The following is a 22,131-nucleotide window of genomic DNA, read 5'->3' as shown; positions in this document are numbered from 1 at the left end:
TGCAGTGTAACTATCCTGGAGGACAGCCTCAAGCACTGTGCATTTATGGGCAATAGAGCAGGGTCACTGAGGGTTGAGTCTGTGCAGTGAATCTTAGTTGGGGTCCGATGGAAGAGGGTTGTCCGGTCAGATAAATTTTCAGGAAAATGGCTAAGTGTTGAAAGAAAGTGAACTTGTAGACTTGACACTGTGATAAAACACTTAGCATACTTTGACAACAAGACAACATAGACCACTAGAACAACAAGGTTAAACATGCCCTCGGTGAGACTGTCTTAGAGATGAGAGTGACAAGTGCAACACTTAATATAGACCTTTGGACGACAGTGACAACACTTGTGTGATAATGCTTACAACTTTGTGTGTGAGTACGATGGATGTTCATAGAGCGAAGACAACCCAATCACACAAAGAAAAACCTCCAAACTCACCAGAACGAGATCACAAGCATGACAAAGCAAACAATATGCTAAAAGATGGCTGCTGGTAAAAAAAGCAAATGGGTTGAAAGACTTCACAAGAGTTCATGGGGTGAGCTTGAGTGTTTGTAACCATAAAAGGAAAAACCAAGGAAGTCTACAAAATTTGGATGCAAGCCAAAATTTTGGAGGGTGTTGCAGCTGCTACAACACTTGGAGACACACTGGTTGAGTACTAGCTTCTCTGTTTTGGTTCATTTTTAGGGCAGGGCCTTGGCCTTTCGGGGAGTATTGATTCGTTGTGCAAATCACTTCAGCTTCCCCATTTACCCCATGCACAAACATGGTTCACCTTGTACCAACTCAGTTGAACACAACACAAGTTTAAGCCAAATCACAATGTTTCAAATCAGGAAGGGTAATTTGGTTCGCGAGCTTAAGATTTTCAGAGTATATTTTTTCATCTTTGGTGTTTCTCGGTTGCCAACAGGCTTAGACAGTACCCAGGTAGAGTCATGCAGGAACAAAAACATAGCTCCACTTCCAGCGAACCCGGAAAGCACCCCATCGGAGTTGCTTGCTTCACCTCTTTGTGATGTAAGCCTTTCTTTTCTTTTGCCTTTGTTATTTTTTTGTTGAAAGAGAACTATGCATAGGCACTTATTTATTTTTGGGGTGAAAGAGGGATCTCAAATTATTGAGAGCACGAGAGGTTGTTCCTTCATAGAAGCATGTAAAGACCTATAATTTAGGTTTTCTCGCATAGATTTTCCCCTTCACCATTTCTACTGGTTGGATAAGCTTGAACACACAGAGCAGAAAACTGAGTATAGGTGTGAGGTTTTCTAGATTGGACACGGGTTCATGGTTCGACCAAAACTTTCTTTACAAAAAGATCGTATTTTCTATCAAGACTTCATCGACCAAAAGTTACAACCAAGCACAAAGAATACAAACATAGGACTGGCCAAGCATTGCAATGTCACAAGACTCTTTGACTTCAACCACATACTCATTTAGAAACCAGAACACAGTGTAGACACAACACTTATTCACGTAGTGCAAACAAATAGAAAAATCAACATGAAAGGAAAAAAAAGATGAGAGGAAAGGCGTACACAATAAGAAAACAAAACTAAAAGACAAGAAAGCAAAATGGTCAAGGCAAACATGATGTACAATCGGAATAAGAAAACCATGACATACTGTGAGTGTAAAATGAGTGCAAGGAAAGGAAAACTAAGATGAAACTAATCCTACTCCTATTCTAACCGCTAAATGGTCGGGGTTACATGAAATGAAATTTCCAGTGAAGCCACCGTAGTCACTCCTGACCTGCACCCACAAAGATACAAACAATTAAAATAGACAAAAAGTAGTGTGCAACAAAAAATACAAAATTTGAGCCAACTGCACACGGAAAGGAAGGTCTTGCCTATGGGAAGAAAAATGTGTCACAACCACCCAATAAACTTGCTTACCTCTATGATGGAGACTGTTATTCAACAAACCTTGGAAGCCTCTTGCGAGTGTGTCTTCGTCTACACCAAGCTTCTTAGCAAGCGCAAGGAAGGATTGAAGCTTGTTAACTGCAACATGGCTTTCCAAGTAAGATTGTTCCAACCATTGAGTGATTGGATCATAAAATTCATGATCGCTATTTGGACAACCTCGTGATCTGTGGAGGGTGAATTTTTTATTTGATAGATGAGATCATGATGGGAATCTTGTAAGGAAAAATATGTATGATCATTCTCAACAGTCATGCCAAGACAGTGAGGACCTTCCATAACCATCAGTGCAGGTTGAAGTGCCTCATCTTCTTGATGGAAATCTGAAGAGAGAGATGTCAAATGGTGAAGATCAGAGAGTGTGAAGCAACTATCATTGGATGAGTTGTTGTGAAAATGATACGCTGAATGACAGTCACCCAAGATAGAGGAATGGTTAGACGAGCTGGTTTAAATATCAGATTCCCAGTTTGAAATGAATAAAGAGAAATTCATTTAAAAAATCTTGCGAACTCTCTGAACAATGGAACCAAGTTCGTTGTGAGCTAGACATGAAGAACCACCTTCCTACAACTAGTGAAAAATTGCGTAGGCACCATGGTCATCACAAAAATATAAAAAGGATGCCAACACTATGAATGCGTGAAACCAGTTGGGGTGTGGTGAATGAAGAGGAACCTGATTCGTGTGATAGCTTGTGCGTTCATTATCACCTAGAGAGATTTCAGGTGTGATGAGTGGACAAATTTTCATTACAAGGATTGAAATAAGACCAAGGAGTTGATCACAGGGAAAATTTTAAGGACAAAAATTTATCTTAAAGTTTCAAAACCTTGGCGAACGTTACTAGTCTCTAATATGTAAACTATAAAATATTTGGTGGTATCTTTGTAAAAATATCAAATTTATAATGATTATATATATAGTCTTTATATAATTTTGGTGATCTTTAAGGTGAAATAATTTTACACTATAGAACTTGGGCGATTCATCTTTAGAAAAAAATTGAAATTGGTGAATCTTTATTTTTGAAAAATGATGGAAAATTAGCCCACCTACGAATATTAGCCCCTAAAATTTTCATTGGTTGATCATGAAAGGAAAAAGTTGTTAAGTACGATCACGGGAAAAAACAGTATTTGAGATGATCAACTCCATAATTCCATGATTTCATGATGGACAAACACTCCCATCCCGAGTTTTATGCAAGAGATGTGCATGAAGACAGATGCGCTGTGACAAATTCGTGGATTCAGTCATAAGTGAAATTTTAAAAATTTGAGAGATCACACCCGGAATACCAAACATTTTTTACACGGAGATCCACACTGAATGAAACCATGTAGATAGATAGATTGTGTGGGAGAAATCAAATCTGTTTTAGTTTGGGGGGCTTACCTAAGTCATGAGGTCCTGACATAACCATCAATGGATATTGAAGTGTTTCTACTCCTTGGTATGTCCCGGGGCTTTCCAGAATTATAGAATCATATTTTGAATCTTGAACCAAATCCATGGTAAATTTTCGGGGCGAATTTTAGCCCAAGGGCGAAATTTAAGGGGTTTTTCATTTTAGAGGGGTGAAATTTTTATAAAACACCCATTTCATATATTTAGCCCAACTATATATATTTCATATATTCCATTACAATTGCCAGATTTTTTGCTTTGAAATGTTAAATTTGTTTGCAATAATCGCCCATTTTCTAGTTTGGGAGGTGGTTTGGGAGGTTGTATTTGGTCCCAATTGCCCGCTCCTATTTTCAAATCTGGTTTTCATCGATGGCAAGGGTGTAAATAAATAAAAATATAAATAAAGTGGAGGTATTGTAAATAAATAAAACCTCTTTTTATACTTACTCCAAAGGTATGGTAAATAAATAAAAATATAAATAAACTAGAGGTATGGTAAATAAATAAAACCTCTTTTTATATTTAGTCCATGACCCTCTTTCTATTTAAGAAGGCTCAAAAAAGAGGTTTTATTTAAGTGAATCCTATGGGACAAATACCATATTTATAAAAGAGGTATGGTAAATTAATAAAAATATAAATAAACAAGAGGTATGGTAAATAAATGAAACATTTTTTTATATTTACTCCATAAGTCACCTTATATTTACGAACACTCAAAAATTATATTTAGGTGAAGCCTATGGGCCAAATACTGTGGGCCAAATTATTATTAATACCATGCAAAAAAACATTATTAACTATAATATTAGTATTAATAAAAATAAATATGGCACATGATATTGACCCATGGTATTCACGTGGAATCTAGCCTATTTATAGGGGGGAATTAAACCAACATAGATCCATCTTTACTCTAGATTTACTAAGCGCCGAGAGGGATCAAATATCGTGATATGAAAATTAGCATAGAGTGAAAAAATACTTGATCCCTCTCGGGGCTTGGTAGATCAAGATTAAAAATGGATCTTGTAGTTTAATGTCACTTAAACATTTTAACTCGTTTAAAATAAAAAAGTAAAATAAAAATCAATTATTAATTTTATTAATTTTTATAAAATTACCAATAGTAGTTTTTAAGCTTCAGGTTTATGATAACCCATGGTATTGACCCATGGTAATACCATGGTATTCATGTGAGCATAGAGTATTTAAAGGGGAAATTCTATCAGCTTAGATCCATCTTAATTCCGGGTCTACCAAGTGCTGAGAGGGATAAATAGATTTCATCCCTCTAAGAGTGGTAGATGTGGAGTTAAGATGGATATAGGTTTTTTTTTATGATAATGAAGATATTAAATAGACTTAGGAAATTATATTGTAAAAAACATCTTATGGTGAATGGTTAAAGCTACATTTAGTCCCTTCACAAAATTTAGTAAAAAATACCAATATCTCCATTAATATTGGTTTTTTTGATTTAACAAAAAAAATTCAAAACAATGAAATCTTACCACTCTTTCTGCATCACCCTCGCAGAAGAGAGATAATCGCTGCCCAGATTTCTCACCATTTTTCAAACATTCTCAATATGATATCTTCATGAAAAAGTTAATGTACTGATGTTGGATTAGTTTGAAAAATATGCTGGTTTGTACAACCTTTCATCTTCTCTATTATTCTTGGTTTGTCGTAATGATCTGTAGGGGTTGGGCCACTGCACCATATTGTCCTAAAAGGCAGAGATTGTGCACCAAAAAGGAAATTAATCCACATGTTACAAAGCTGTTAAAAAATGCAAGACATATGAAGGTAGTGAATTATGCTAATAAGCAATTTATATTGGGAGAGACGTAATATTATCAAAACTAGTGGTCAAGATCAACACCTACAAGAACTTTGTTGTGGAATATTATAAAAAATAATAGAAGGATATGAAAGAGTGTACAGTAAGAACCTTGACAAACACGGCCACTGAAACTTGCAACATTGTTTGTAGGAAGAAAAAATTATGTTTCTTTTTTCCAAACATGTATGTTAGTATATTACAGCTTAATGAATATTTTTTCCTATTATCATATATGGTTTCATACTTTAACAAAACATTCGCCAAGACTTCACAATGTTTTATTATTCAGTGAAAGATTTTCCAAGATCTTACAATATTTTATAATTCAGTGAAAGATTCGCCATGAATTTACAAGATAATATAATCTGGTTAGAGATTCGCCAAAAAAATTATATATACATATTATATTATTGATAAAATCGCCTCCCAAATTTCCTATGTATCATGGGGATTCACCCATTTATTATACAAATAAATTTAGGGTGGTTCTTAAAATTTTCCCTGACCAAATCATGCATGGCTTGAGGATGGTTTTTGTTTCTGATTTCAACATTGCTCTCAGGATGGCAACCATCTCTATCATAGGCTTCACCAAAATTTTCAGCTTCAACAAGATAGCTTGAAGGTTTGTCTTCATGGAAGAGAAGAGGTGATGGGGAATGGGATATATGCTCTGTGATTACACTGTTTTCATCACGGACAACCTCATTGCCTTGTGTCAATTTAGGATACAGCTCAACGAATGAAGAAGCAAGAGAGCATGGAGTATCTCCGATACACATGGATGCGTTGTGAATGGTAGGACACACAGGCAAGTGAGGTGAAGAGGAAGTTTCGATATAAATGTCTTCTTTGACTGGATCACATTCTAGATCCAAGTTATAGTTTTCATGAGAAAATAGAAGATCACATGATGTGCTTGGGCGTTCATCACAACATATGGAAACATGGGAATGATGACTGCCCAAGAATGTGAGTTGATTGAAAGAATTAATTATACAAGATGTTTCACCGAGATTAGCATATTGCAAATCGTTCAAGAATGGAAGGTCATTGTTTTGATGTGAACAATTTTGAAACGGAGAGGAAGAATTGATAGTGTCCTCACCTTTCTGCTCCTCTGCTTGTGTAATGTGTCTGTCTTGCACCTAAACGCAATTTGAGCTAGCAGCTTGAGAATCAAGAGAATGCGAACAACTGGTTGGTGAAGTGGATTGATTAAGCGAGTCATGGTACAAGGAGTCATGGCTTTTAGATGATGGAGGATGGCAGAGATGCAGATCAAATTCAAGGCTTGAGTTACGAACAATGACATCCTCTTGCAGAATGGAGGAGTGAGTCTTCGCTATAGGCTTCCTAAGCCATTTTGGAATTTCCTCCATAGAAGCGAGAGACATATGAGAAGATGGGTTGGGGACATGTTGCACATATTTCTCAGATTTGCAATCATTATAAGGGGGCACCAACCTAAGGACCAGAAAAGGAGGAGGAAAAGGAACAAACAAGGTTTTGGGATCCTCCTCTTCAATCTGAGGTGCCTCATGATCTGCAAGAGTTGGGGAGGAAGAAAAAATAGGAGGTTCACCGTATTGAGAAATATGAATCAAGAGTTTAAATTATTCACTCAAGAAGTCAAAGTTCACAAGATTTTTAGGAATTTCATAACAGAGGTGAAGGAAGCAATCAATAAAGTCCTCAACCGATTCATCAGGATCCATACTTAAATGACATATTTTTTCACGGAAATCCCAGTGGCTATACTCATCAAACATTTTAGTCATCATTTATGCAAGCTGACCAAATGAATCGATAGAGGCAAAGGGTAATGTGTGACACCATTTCTTAACATGACCTTCAAATGTGAGGGTGAGTAATGCATCCTAGACATCTCCAGACTTTATTCCGTGACGCTTGAAAAAAGTAATAAACTAACGCACATGGTTACGAAAAGATGGTTCACCCTCACCACTGAACTTCAACTTGGACAGGTCATGGATAAATTTCGTGGGGATGGTACATTTGAACTTTGTAGAAATACATCCGATGATTACGATGTCAGAAAGAGCCATTTTTAAAATAAGAGATTCAAACCAGACTCTACAGGCACACCTGTCATTTGGCCCTCCTTCTAGTGCAATTTTGTTGATGATGTTGGACCCGCCAGCAAAGGGGATCTCCTTAGTATGAAGTACCAATTAAAACTCACACCGTTTGGTGTAGAAGTCCCATATGGTATGATGGCTTGTTTACCATTATCTTAGAGATTTTCCTTAGCTCTTGCTGTTCAGCTCATGAGAGTGTTATGCTTGTATCTTCAAAAAGCAAGGTGAGTATGCCTAGTGAGTGCGTAATGTAACTCATGTCTGGTTTCTCTTACTGTAAAGAGGAAGGTAAAGTGAGCCTCTCAATGAGAGGTAGTAATACCACCCAGGGAGAGACACATACGAAACAACAAGGGTCTGTCCAGCATCCAGCGGAGTAGTCCACAATGGATGTGGCAGTCGTTAAAACCAAAGTGCAAGGGAAAACACATACACCATCTAGCAAAGTAGTCCACACGGAGGTGAAAATTTTTATAACCAAGAAACAAGAATGGTCTATCTAATGTCCTGCGAGTAGTTCACATGGATGAGACAAAAATGATAAATAATATAACACATCTTCAACAATGTAAGTACCAAAATAACCGAAGTAGTTCAACGATCTTAGTATAGGTTAAGAAAAAATGCATTAAAACTGTTTAAAGAGTAGTCTTACAAACATCTACAAAACATGCGTGAAAACGTGCTGCCCTGAAACAGGCTTCTGAATTAAGTAAAAGTCCCAAGACATATCTGTACACCATACATCACTAGTCCCAGTAGTGGGACATTGGAGCCACTCCTTTCTCCTCAAAGAACAAAATATAGACTCTGAAGGCTATGTAGGAGAAGCCAAGGGTGATACTTGACCCTTGTGACTCTTGGACTTCCCTCATAACCGTTCAACTTCCTATGAATTTTCAACTAACATGACTCTTCAACTTCATGTGTGCGTCCATTGGAATTTCACTTTACATTACATTCGACTATGACAAGTATGGCCCATAGTAGTGATGTGGCTAAGACAAATCATGACACAACTCGACATGACACTGTTGACATGTATTGGTTGACTGTGGTGTCCATGTCAAGCTGATGTATCGCTGTGTGATGGATGTACTCTTGGTGTGCTTTGTCTTCTCCTCCGCATGGCATAGTGTTGCGGGGTCTTCGATGGTCTTGGTCTTGCAGGATGGTTCAATGCATGTGTTCCTTTTGCTTGTTGCTTGATATGTTTGGTATGTTCGTCCAGCTGTAAACAAGTCTTCTAGCATGTGTGCTCCTTATTCATCCCGTTCATTGTCTCGACATGATTTATCAGTGTACCTTTTCCTGCAATTCACTCATGACGGGATGACATCAAATCCAAAATCTCCTAGCCTAACACGATTCATTGTTCTCATGTTCCAGGTGATAGGGAGGGAGGAAAAATCACTGAGACAACGTAGAGCACAACTTAGGTTGGAATGAGGCATTCCGAGAGTACAACCTGTACTATTGGGAAAAATTGCGCAGTGGCCATTGGGAGGCAGAATTGTGCAGTGACGGACACCAGTGGCAACTGTAAGGTGGGACCCTGAGGGGGGCACTTCTACATAATTTTTGAAGGGAGAGAAAGATAGGGATGCAGGGGGCTGCTGGGCAGTTCTGTGCAGTTTTACAAAGCAAGGCATGACAGGGATGCAAGGGGCTTTGCTGAGCATGACTACGCAATTTTGGAGAATAGTGCAGGATAGGTAACAAGGGGACTTCCAGACATGACTGTGTAATTTATGAAGACAATGTAGAGCAAGGAAATAGAGGGACAAATGAGCATGAATGTGCAATTTATGAAGGGAGTGCATAGCAAGGTAATAGAGGGATCAACTAGGCATGGCTACGCAATTTCTGTAGGCAGTGCAGAGCAAGGAAATAGGGGACCTATGGGCATGCCTGCGTAGTTTTGGGGAAAAATGCAGACTCAAGTCTCAGAGAAGTGTAGGGTCCCGACATATCAGAAGGAGGCTTGATGTATGTGCTTGAGGAATGCGAAGTTCAGTTTGGACATGGAGGTAGTTTCTACATATTTCTGGGAGGCATACAGGTTGCTTGCTTCCGGGATTGCACATTGAAACTGTGATGGAGGAAAACCTAAAGCACTGTAAAGTTCTAAGCAGTAGAGTGGCGTTACTGAGGGCTGAAACTGCGTAGTGCAGCTCAGTCAGGATTCAATGGAAGAGGGTTGTCTAATCGAACAATTTTTTTAGGAAAATGGATAAATGTTGAAAGAAAGTGAACTTGTAGAGTTGACACTGTGATAACACACTTAGCATACTTCGACAAAAAGACAACATTGACCACCAGAACAACAAGACAAAACATGCCCTCAGTGAGATTGTCTTAGAGCTGAGAGTGACAAGCATGACACTTAAGATAAGCGTGATACTTAAGATATACCTTTGGACGATTGTGATGACACTTGCATGACAATGTTTACAACTTTGTGTGTGAGTACGACGGATGTTCACAGAGCGAAGAAAAACCAAACACACAAGGAGAAACCTCCAAACTCACCAGAACAAGATCACAAACATGACAAATCAAACAATATGCTGGAAGATGACCACTGGTCAAATAAGAAAATGGGTTGAAAGACTTCATAGGAGCTCATGGGGTGAGCTCGAGTCTTTGAAACCATCAAATAAAAAACCAAGGAAGGCTCCGAAATTTGGATGCGAGACAAAATTTTGGAGGGTGTTGCAGCCGCTACAACAAGAGGACATATGGACGACCTGTGATAATGTCTATATCCCGAAGTAGGGAGCTTGTGGCATTGGTCTTGGAGATATGACCTTGGATACACACCTACATCCCTGGGTTGGTGTTAGAGCTAAATCCTGATGGTACCTAGAGTGGTTAAAGCTTGGAACACACCTTAGTCCCACCCGGTTAGATACCTTGTGAAGTATCTATTTTGTAGCACTACGTGTGCTATGACTCTTCGTAGAGAATATCATTTTGAGATTTTCCATGTACCTCTGTCTATATGTAATTATGAATACCTCCCTAGTTAAGAGGGAGTATTGAAGAATGTAACTAGTGTCGGTCTTCATAATTGTATTTGAGTCATGTATTTTTCAAAAGAAAGAAAAAGACAACGTAACAACCTTGGTGAAAATTCCATGTAATAAAAGTTAATAAAGGAAAAATAATAACCACAGTTAATGGGACACTTATTCCAAGCTGAATGTTGGGAAAAATCCTAGTGATGGGGATCACTTTTGATTGTTTAATGGCTAAGGAAATTGGCAAAGGCAATGGCTAAGGCTTTGGAAAGGAAAAATGGCATTTTTGGCACATTTATTTATGAAAATAATGGAAATTAGGAGAAAAGGGAGGTGAAAGGTCACATGTTGCATGTGAGGAGGAAAATGAAGGAAAATAATGGAAAATGAAGAAAATAGAGGCCTCATTCATAAAAAGGCTTATGAGGATCAGTTGGTAACCTTTTGTTAGTTCAGTTTTGGAGCTCTCTCATTATTCTCTCTCTCTCTCATACTCTTGGATACTTAGAGTTTTCTTGGAGCACTCTTGGAGGGTGTGGAATAATTGGATTTTTGGAGCAAGAAGGCAAAGGAAGAGCAAGAGGACATCGAGATTAGAAGCTACACTGAGATTTTCTTGCAGGTACCGAGTTGCATGTATGTTTTCCTGACTAGTTTTGGAATGCATGACATATGCATGTGGATTATTGGTCATGCTCTGTCACTGTCATGGAGGATTGCCTAGACTAACAGTGGATTGCCCAGCCTTTCCATTTCCTGGATAGCCATGGAGATTGTGGGTTTATTTCCTTGTTTTGTTTTGGTTGATTCTCATGTTTCCTTAGCTTGGGTTGAGTTACTAGTTGTTGGAGCCTTGGGTGGACAAACACTCTGTAGCCCTGTAATAGCTTGGGTTGAGTTACTAGTCCTGTAGGTTGGTTGGACAAATGATATGGAGCCCTTGGTGGGTTGAGTTACTAGTCCTGGAGCATTGTTTGGACAAATTATCTAGATCCCGACGACAACTGTGGGTTGAGTTACTAGTCCCAAAGCCTTGGTTGGAACAAATGCTCTGGAGCCCTGGATGGTTGGGATAGAGACCAATCTAATGATGGTTTTGTGATGTTCGACCGTGAGGTGTAATCACTGTTTGATGGGTTGAGGTGGTTGGCTTCTCGAAGCCCTATATGGTTTTGGATTGATGTGTTCTATGCGATCCCACATTCATGCTTGGAATATGGCATAGAGGTGAATGGCTAAAGAGAGATTTGGATCAACCATTCTACGGTCATGTGGAACATGGAAGTCATCCCGGGTTTGGATTTTTCATTATAAATATGATGTTATTTCTCCTTGTATATCTATGAGTATTATACTAGTTTATATGGCTGTGATTTTATTGGTATTTATATTGCTATTATGCTGGTTATATATATGTTTTATGATAGTAGCTATGTATGGCTCTCATCATGTTTCTATTGAAAAATGAATGAACAATGTATCTATAACCTAATGGATGAAATGGAAGTTGATGTGTTGAGGTATCAATGTTTCTTAACAATTCTTAGCTAAGTACGAGACCCCTACGCTCAGTTATGTTATTTACACCTGTATATTACATATTCGTGATATGTTTGATGAAATACCTATCATGGCTAGTAGGGGTCCAGTTAAGGTTTTATTCAAGTAATTTCTTTTGTATTTCCATTTCCCTGTTATCTTAATGTTCCAAAGATGTCATTATATTCTGGGCAGTGACCTAGGCTCTAGGCTTGAAAAAGTGGCTCAAACCCCGGGGACATTGGCACAACATTATGAAAAAAATTCCCTGGACGTTGGCTTGCAGGCCTATGAGAGTGTCCAAAGGTCCTTGGACACTGGTATGCCCATAGAATGAGAGTGTACAGAGATCAAGTGGTCCAAAAGCTCAGTTGGACCCAGGGGTTGGTTGGCAGAAAGGTTGGATTGGTTCCTGAGGGTCCTAATGCTGATGTTGAATGTCTATATGGTGTGTTTCCATCAGTTCCACTTCCTTAGAGTGATCTAAGAGGTCATATCATATCATAGTGGCCTCTCGTCACATGTTTACCCCAGCTGGTCAGTTGCTTGGGTAGATGTGGGAGGAGGCCGTTACAGAGTGGTACCAGAGCATGGCTCACCCCTCGGAATGGATGTGTTGTGTGTTGGTCATGCATGCATGCCAGTTGCATGTGTGTCTCTTACACTTTCATTCCATGTGCTTGTTGCAATTGCATGATGTTGATCATGGTTGTAGTGATGTCATCATGTGGAACTTGATGTATTTATTGTGGAGTGCATCATCATGGGTGTATGACTGGTTACATTTTTTTATATGTCACTTACATGTATCAATATTGTATGCTTGGATACATTCTTTTATCTTTGGTTGTTTTCTTGTATGCTTGGTTGCATGTATCATTCTTGTAGGCTTGGTATCAAGTATCGTTCGTTCATGCTTGGTCATATGTGTTTATGCATGTGTGTGGATGGTTATGCATAGCTTATGCATGTTCATGTTTTCATGTGGTCAAGTATATAGTGATGTAATGATTGTTTTCATGCATGAATTTGTAATATGCATTGTTGTTAAGGTCATGCATTGATGACTAGACCCTAGCTAGAATGATGGTTGTATGGTTATATGATTAGGCGTTATGTTTCTATATGCTATCATGATTATGTTATACATGTGTCACGTTGATTTGTTGATCTTGCAGACGAGGTATCGTCCCTTTATTTTGATTTGGTTTAGCTGACATGATACACATTGCAGGAAGAAATATAAAATGGCCAGCAAGATGCTAGACTATAAAGGCTCTCCCTATGAATCAAATGAGCAATATGGTGTTGGGAACTCTTCCGATTTGGCAGATACATTGAGAAGCTTAAAGGAATAAATAAGGAGTTGTAAGGAAGATAATGACAGAATCATGCAGGCACAAGAGAAACAAGTAGAGGTAAATGCAATGATACTTCAGAGTTTGTCATATTTGCAGTGACAAGGACCACGTCGGATCAACTATGAGCAGGAGGACAAAAATAATGGGGCATATGGTAGTAGGTCGCATGGTGGTCACAGGTCAGATAGAGATGACATGGTTAGAGATGGAAAATTGTTGGACACTCTGGATAGGAGGAGGTATAGACACAAGTATTATTCTAGTTTTGATTCAGATAGGCACTATGATCGCCATCATTATCATCTATATAGGAGGAGTGATAGGGGATACTTTCTAGACGAGTTTAAGAAAGAAAAGACACCTACATTTGATGGAGAGATGAAGAAACCACAAGATGCAGAGGCATGATTTCTTGGCATGAGGAAGTTCTTCAAGTTGCATGATTATTCAGAGAACATGAAAGCTATAGTAGCTACATTTAGTCTCAAAGGTAAAGAAAACATTTGGTGGGAAGATGTGAAGAATGTTAGATGTATTCATGAGGAAGAATTGACTTGGAGTGAGTTTGAGAAAATATTTAAGAAGTATCTATCAGAGAGATAATTTGATGACAAGGAAAAATAATAGTATAAGCTAAAGATGGGATTGGTAACAGATGAGGAGTACACTAGTAGGTTCTTGGAGTTACTGAGGTATGTGCCTTATCTCACGGAGGAGAAGGCCAAGATTCAAAGGTTCATTAGTGGATTACTGGTTGCATTCAAAGACAAGATTGAGTTCGATGAGCCTAAATCATTAGAGGAGACCATTCGAAAGCTAAGGCATTGCTATGAACAATCGAAGCACAAATCTGAGACTAAGCCAAATTGGAAAGGTAATGCAAGGAACAAAGGAAAATGGGACAAGAAATGAGCAAGACCTCAAGGTACAAATAATAAAGAGAATGTTGCACCATCTAAGAAGTTCAATGCATCAGATAGAGGATAGGGACATCGATTTGAGGAGCAGAATAAGGAGCTCGTGCGGTGTTGGACTTGTGGAGGGGATTATCGCAGGAGAGATTTTCCATAATATCAAGGTGGTAGGCCTCAGATATATAGTGCATAGGATGTAGAGACTGTTGGGGATGTTGGTTAGAGCATTCCTCGTATTATTGAAACATTGGATAACAAACTGGTAGACCATTAGGCATCTATCATTGAGATGGACCGTAAGATTTGTGATCAAGTTATTTCTATTTTGATTGACCCTGGATCTACTGATAGCCATGTTAGTCCTGAATTGGTGGATAAGTGTGGTTTGAGTGAGGAATTGCATGCAAAATCTTGGTTAGTGCAGTTGGCTACAAGTACAAAGAAGCGAGTTCATCATTAGGTAAGAGCTTGTGCATTTGATTTGAATGGTATGCATAAAACAACACATTTGAATGTAGTACCATTTAGATCATACAATATGTTGTTGGGAATGGATTGGTTGTACCTTCATAGAACCAAGGTATATTTTTATGACAAATCAATTGAGTGTGTGGATGACAATGGGGAACCAAGAGTCTCGCAAGGAAAGAAGAAAGCCACATCAGTTAGGATGGTAACAACTATGCAAGAAAATCAAAACCACAGGTAAGGGTGTGTGTTATGTGTAGTGCACATTTCATTTCTAGTGACAAGAGTAAGGAAGTTGAGGATGCAGATGTGTTGAGCAAGTACCACGTTTTACAATAGTTCAAGGATGTATTTCCTAAGGATATTACAGAGTTTCCACCTCATAGGGAGGTAGAATTTTCTATTGAGTCGGTACCAGGTGAAACTCCAACATCAAAAGCACCTTATAGGATGAGCACACCTAAGTTGGTAGAGTTGAAGTTACAATTGAAGGAAATATTGGACAAGGGATACATTAGACCAAGTGTATCACCATAGGGCACACCAATATTGTTTGTGAAAAAGAAAGATGGTACTTGTTAGACTTTAAGCTTCTGTGGTTGTTTTTTGGAGTAGTATGATCCGAATTATCCACAGTACTATGTTCATTATGTTGACGTTTCGAACCCCAAAGGGGTTCCATCATCAGGATCGAAAATGAATGATAGATTATGAATGATAGATTGAGAGAAGAATCTTCCGACTAAAATATATATAAAAACCTAAAGAATGATAAATTTAAGTAGAAGCCAACTAATTCAAAGAGTAACCTACATATATAAATAATTCAATTTTAATTATTTTAGTTTTATTATTCTAATTTAATTTAATTTTAATTTTTAATATAATTGATTTTAATTAACCTAATATGAATTAGTGTATAATAATAAAACTAATTAAATCTAATGAGATAATAAAATAATTGTAATAAGTTTATTTTATATAATGTAATAAGTTTATTTTGTATGATTAGTTTCTAACTAATTTTTATTTATTACTATAATTAGTTTTTAATTTTAATTAGTATATAAATTTAATTTTAATTTTTCTTTTTAATATAATTAGTTTATTTTAATTTCAATTTAACATCAAATTTTATTTTTATTTATTACTAAAACAAATAAATTAATCTATTAAATACTAACGTGATGAAAGATTAAATTATTTTATTCCTATTTTATTTTTATGATTTATAGATTAATCTTATTTTATTTATAGATAATTAAACCCTAAGTACCTAATTAATAAAGAAGTAAATTATTTAATTAATTTATAATTTTTGTTTTAATAATTTAATAATTTTTCGAAAATGTTAATTTTAAAAACTATCGTTACTATAATAAATTTTATATTTTGTTATATTAGTTATCATAAAATAATCTAATAACTATTTATTATTAAGTTTTAATAATAAATAGTTTTTATTTAACTCTAAGTACCTAACTAGCAAAGAAATAAATTTATTTATAGATAAATTAATTTATAGATTTTAATAATGCAAGATTAAATTATTTTATTCCTATTTTATTTTTATGATTTATAGATTAATTTTATTTATAGATAATTAAACCCTAAGTATCTAATTAATAAATAAGTAAATTATTTAATTAATTTATAATTTTTGTTTTAATAATTTAATAATTTTTCGAAAATGTTAATTTTAAAAACTATTGTTACTATAATCTATAGTCACTAGAATAAATTTTTATTTTGTTATATTGGTTATTATTAATAATAATCATTTATTTATTTATTTTAAGATAAATGGTTATTATGTCAAATAAATAATTATTAATTCCTAAATTTTTTTAATATCACTAAGACAACTATTAATTAAGGAATGGGGAGGAAGATACCAGTGATACTACACCTCGAAAGATCTGGAGGGATTTATATGTCTAATCAGGGGAAGCCAATTTCCACTAATCTCATTTCCATTGTCCCTGTTGAGATTATGAGGAAATTTCATAATTTCGATAGCCTCTTTGATTTTCCTCTTTTGATAATGATCCTCTCTTGCAATAATTCTCGCGTCCTCTAAACACACATGATGTTTGGTTTTGGATGAGTGTTCTGCAAGGGTTGATGTACAAGATCTCCCATTCTTAATATCAGCTCCGTGCTCTTTAAGTCTTGTTTTCAAAGATCGTCCTATTTCCCCAATATAACTCTTGCCACATGAGCAATCAATCTTATACACACCCTTGAGTTGTTGATGATCTATGTTATCCTTAACTGACCTCATCATCTGTCTAATTGTTCCACATGTTGTAAACTGAGTGTTTATGTCCTTCTTTCTTAAAAATTTTGCGATTTTATCTGTAACCCCTTGAATGAATGGGAGGTACACTTTCCCACAATTTTCTTTCCTGTTTTCTCGGGGACCCCTAGAGAGGACCTTATCTTGAGCTCTTTTTATAGCTTTTTTAATATTAAACTCCTTGTATCCTATGTCTTTGAAAACAAAGGTTAAGTGTTTAATTTCTTCATTTAGGTGATCAGAGTCAGAAATTCTGAGAGCCCTAACAACCAGAGTGTTTAAGACGCCAAATTTTTGCAATGGATGATGGTATGAGTCAGCATGTAGATAGCTTTCCATATGTGCTTTCTTCCTATAGACCTAGTGTCCCAAAGTACCATCCTCCTTTCTACTGATCAGGACATCTAGAAAAGGAATTTTATCCCCGAGAAAATTGTGGGAAAGTGTACCTCCCATTCATTCAGGGGGTTACAGATAAAATCACAAAAAAATTAAGAAAGAAGGACATAAACACTCAGTTTACAACATGTGGAACAATTAGGCAGATGATGAGGTCAGTTAAGGATAACATAGATCATCAACAACTCAAGGGTGTATATAAGATTGATTGCTCATGTGGCAAGAGTTATATTGGGGAAACAAGATGATCTTTGAAAACAAGACTTAAAGAGCACGAAGCTGATATTAAGAATGGGGGATCCCATACATCAACCCTTGCAGAACACTCATCCAAAACCAACCATCATGTGTGTTTAGAGGGCACCAGAATTATTGCAAGAGAGGATCATTATCAAAAGAGGAAAATCAGAGAGGCTATCGAAATTATGAAATTTCCTCAGAATCTCAACAGGGACAATGGAAATGAGATTAGTGGAAACTAGCTTCCCCTGATTAGATAGGTAAATCCCTCCGGAACTTTCGAGGTGTAGTATCACTGGTTTCTTCCTCCCCGTTACTTAATTAATAGTTGTCTTAGTGATATATTTTTTTTTAGGAATTAATAATTATTTATTTGACATAATAACCATTTATCTTAAAATAAATAAACAAATGATTATTATTAATAATAACCAATATAACAAAATAAAAATTTATTCTAATGACTATAGATTATAGTAACAATAGTTTTTAAAATTAACATTTTCGGAAAATTATTAAATTATTAAAACAAAATTATAAATTAATTAAATAATTTACTTCTTTATTAATTAGGTACTTAGGGTTTAATTAACTATAAATAAAATAAAATAAAATAAATCTATAAATCATAAAAATAAAATAGGAATAAAATAATTTAATCTTGCATTATTAAAATCTATAAATTAATTTATCTATAAATAATTTATTTCTTTGCTAGTTAGGTACTTAGGGTTAAATAAAAACTATTTATTATTAAAACTTAATAATAAATAGTTATTAGATTATTTTATGATAACTAATATAACACAATATAAAATTTATTATAGTAACAATAGTTTTTAAAATTAACATTTTCGAAAAATTATTAAATTATTAAAACAAAAATTATAAATTAATTAAATAATTTACTTCTTTATCAATTAGGTACTTAGAGTTTAATTATCTATAAATAAAATAAAATAAATCTATAAATCATAAAAATAAAATAGGAATAAAATAATTTAATCTTTCATCACGTTAGTATTTAATAGATTAATTAATTTGTTTTAGTAATAAATAAAAATAAAATTTGATGTTAAATTAAAATTAAAATAAACTAATTATATTAAAAAATTAAAATTAAAATTAAAATTATATACTAATTAAAATTAAAAACTAATTATAATAATAAATAAAAAAATTAGTTAGAAACTAATCATACAAAATAAACTTATTACATTATATAAAATAAACTTATTACAATTATTTTATTATCTCATTAGATTTAATTAGTTTTATTATTATACACTAATTCATATTAGGTTAATTAAAATCAATTATATTAAAAATTAAAATTAAATTAAATTAGAATAATTAAAAACTAAAATAATTAAAATTGAATAATTTATATATGTAGGTTACTCTTTGAATTAGTCGATTTCTACTTAAATTTATCATTTTTTAGGTTTTTTTATATATTCTGGTCGGAAGATTCTTCTCTCAATCTATCATTCATTTTCGGTACTGATGATGGACCCCCTTTGGGGTTCAAAACGTCGACATAATGAACATAGTACTGTGGATAATCCGGATCATACTACTCCAAAGATGGTACTCTAAGATTATGCATTGACTATAGGCAGTTGAACAAAGTGACCATCAATAATTGGTATCCATTGCCGAGGATTGATGACTTGTTCGATCAGTTGAAGGGAGCAACAGTGTTCTTGAAGATTGATTTGAGATAAATATTTCATTAGGTACACATTAAAGAAGAGGACATTTGCAAGACAAACTTCCGGACCAGATATGGGCATTGTGAGTGTGTTTAGTTCCATCCAATTTGACTAATGCTCCAACTACAACAATGTAAACTTTGAAACGAGATCTGATACTGTTACCCATTTCGTAGAGATAGCAAAAAAATGACCTGATTTTGAAAAGGGGTGATGCAGAACACATATTTTTTTAGAGCATAGTTTTTGGAACTTTAAATAACCGATACGATTACCTGTTTTATAGGGGTAGTAAAAAAGTGACCCGATTTTGAAAAGTGGTGGTGCAGAATACACTTCTTTTTTTTGGGCATATTTTTGACACTTCAAAGTTTCTTATGTATCAAATATAAATATTTGTTTTTAAATGTTAGTGATTTTCATGCTGATTTTGAAACGTGTTGATGCAACGCGTTGATGCAGCATACCTTTTTTTTAAAGGACTTATTTTTCACACTTTAAAATTTATTATGTCTAATTTTGTTCGAAATTATGATTACTTAACAAACTTTCAAGTTGTTTTATTTTTATTTTTTTAAATGTTGATTACTTAAAAAACAAATATAAAAATATATATAAAAAAGACAAAAGAAAATGTTTTGTTTTGTTTTGTTTTTTTTTAATCTCATAAACCATAAAAGAATTTGGAATATATCTATATATATATATATATAATTAAGTAAGTAAAAATAAAAAAATTAACAAAAACTAAAAAAAAAAAAATTAAAAACAAACTAAATTAAAAAAAAAAAGAAAATTAACAAAAAAAAACAAATTAAAAAACTAGTAAAATTAATATTAAAAGCATTTGGAAAAAAACTAAAAAACAAAAATAAACTCAAATTATAAAAAAAAAACAAAAAAAATATGAGAATTTTAAAAATATATATATCTTTTCAAATTAAAAAAATAAAAAATAAAAAACATTTAAAGTTTAAAAATAAATATGTATTTTTGATATAAAAAAGAATAAAATTATTTTTTATTAAGCCCAAGATTTTTAATTTAAAAAGAAAAAAATTAAAACTTAAAAAATTTTAAACTTTTTTTTTAAACAATTTTTTTTATTTAAAAAAAAAAATTTACCCCCGCTGCCGCCCAGCCGCACGTGGTGTCGCGGACCTGGGCAGAGGGGCTACATGCAGACCCTTCCGCCCAGGGCCATGCCACCATGGGTGTCCAAGAGGCAATTCCGACTAGGGCCGCGCCACCATGGGCGGCAGGCTGGCGATTCCGGGAATCGCCTCTCCGCCGCCCGATCGCCCATGGTGGCGTGGCCCTGGGCAGAGGGATCTACATGCAAACCCTCCGCCCAGGGCTGTGCCACCATAGGCGGCCGGGCGACAGTGGGGGTAAATTTAAAAAAGAAAAAAAGTTTAAAATTTTTTAATTTTTAATTTTTTTGTTTTTAAATAAAAAATCTTGGGCTTAATAATTTATTTATTTTGTTTTTAAATAAATAAGTTTAAAATTTTATTTAAAAAATTAGGGTTAATTATTTATTAATCTTGTTTGAAATAAAAAATATTGTTTTTTAAATTGTTTTTTTTTTTAATAAAAATTTTAATTGGGAATCGCCTCTCTGCCTTTTTTAATAGGGGTAAATATTTTATTATTATTATTTTTTTAAATTTGTTTAAAAAAATGTTTAAAATTTTTTAAGTTTTAATTTTTTTTGTTGAATTGAGGCTTTTGTGATCCATAACATATATTAAGTAGAATTTCGGCGTAAATCACATGAAGAAAACCTTTGTCGACGCGCTTCGAACCAACTAGCGTGGTTCATCGTCAGGACAAGTTGAATGAACAGATCACACTTTTCATCTTAAATAGATAGTAGAACATTCTAGACCAGGTAATGGCTAGAATTAACCAAGAAACGGCTAGTTGACTTAGATAAGGGTTAAAAACTTTATTATTAAAAAAAAAAAAGAAAAGAAAAGGGGGGGGGAAAGGGAAGGAAAGGAAAGCAAGATTAAGAAGAAAGGGCAGGTGTCACGCCCCTACACCTGCGGTAGTCTTCCAACTGCTTGTAGCGAGAGGTGCGGCACCACCGAACGCTTTCTTTTCAACAATACTAACATTCGTGGACTACGCCTACTCCAACATTAACATACTTAGTTTGTGTTTCGCAACCAAGTAAAAGCATTATCCTTTATACTTTAATGAAGCCCATACTCATTCATTATCCATATGCAATTAACTGAGAACATCAACAATTGCAAACAAGTATAAAGGGAGGGGCAACTCCCGAACAGTCTGCCCAATAATATATTATAACAGTTTCTTTAATAATACATCATCAAGTATACTTGGCAAAACTCCAAGTCTATACTTAGAATAATTACAACACAGGCTTAACTGCCTTTACAACATCAATGCCAACCTTACACGGTAGGAGGGTGCTCACCCGAGACACCTAGAACTCCCCCTTAGATTCTGCACGATTCTGCAACTATACCGCACCTTGAACACACCTTGTTCAACCTACGACTGGCCTCCAGTAAACTTGGCACATCCTTTACAAGTGGAGCGCATGAGCTATGCACACTCCCCTTTTCTGCGCACTTGTTTTACCCCTGCTCTTGGCATAGAAGGAGATGCGAAGTTGTTGTTGTGAAATGAGCCTTGAGTTCCCAAATATATACACAAGGTAAGGTAATAATTGTGGGTGCGTACAAGCTTAAGGCTGACCCCCAACTTATGGTGATATGCCCATTGAACAACCTTGCAAGTCGGCTTGCAAGTCTTTGCTTCAACGCACATATATATCGGATCACCTCCAAGTGCTGTCGCATAAGTTTCGTCCTTTGTCGCATTTTCGTCGCATTAGTGGCGCC

Source organism: Pinus tabuliformis, chromosome 7, assembly GCF_031772625.1.
Source record: "Pinus tabuliformis cultivar Carrire ecotype Pingquan chromosome 7, CPIR1, whole genome shotgun sequence".
In the NCBI taxonomy this organism is placed as follows: domain Eukaryota; kingdom Viridiplantae; phylum Streptophyta; class Pinopsida; order Pinales; family Pinaceae; genus Pinus; species Pinus tabuliformis.
Note: the sequence above shows the minus strand (reverse complement) of the source record.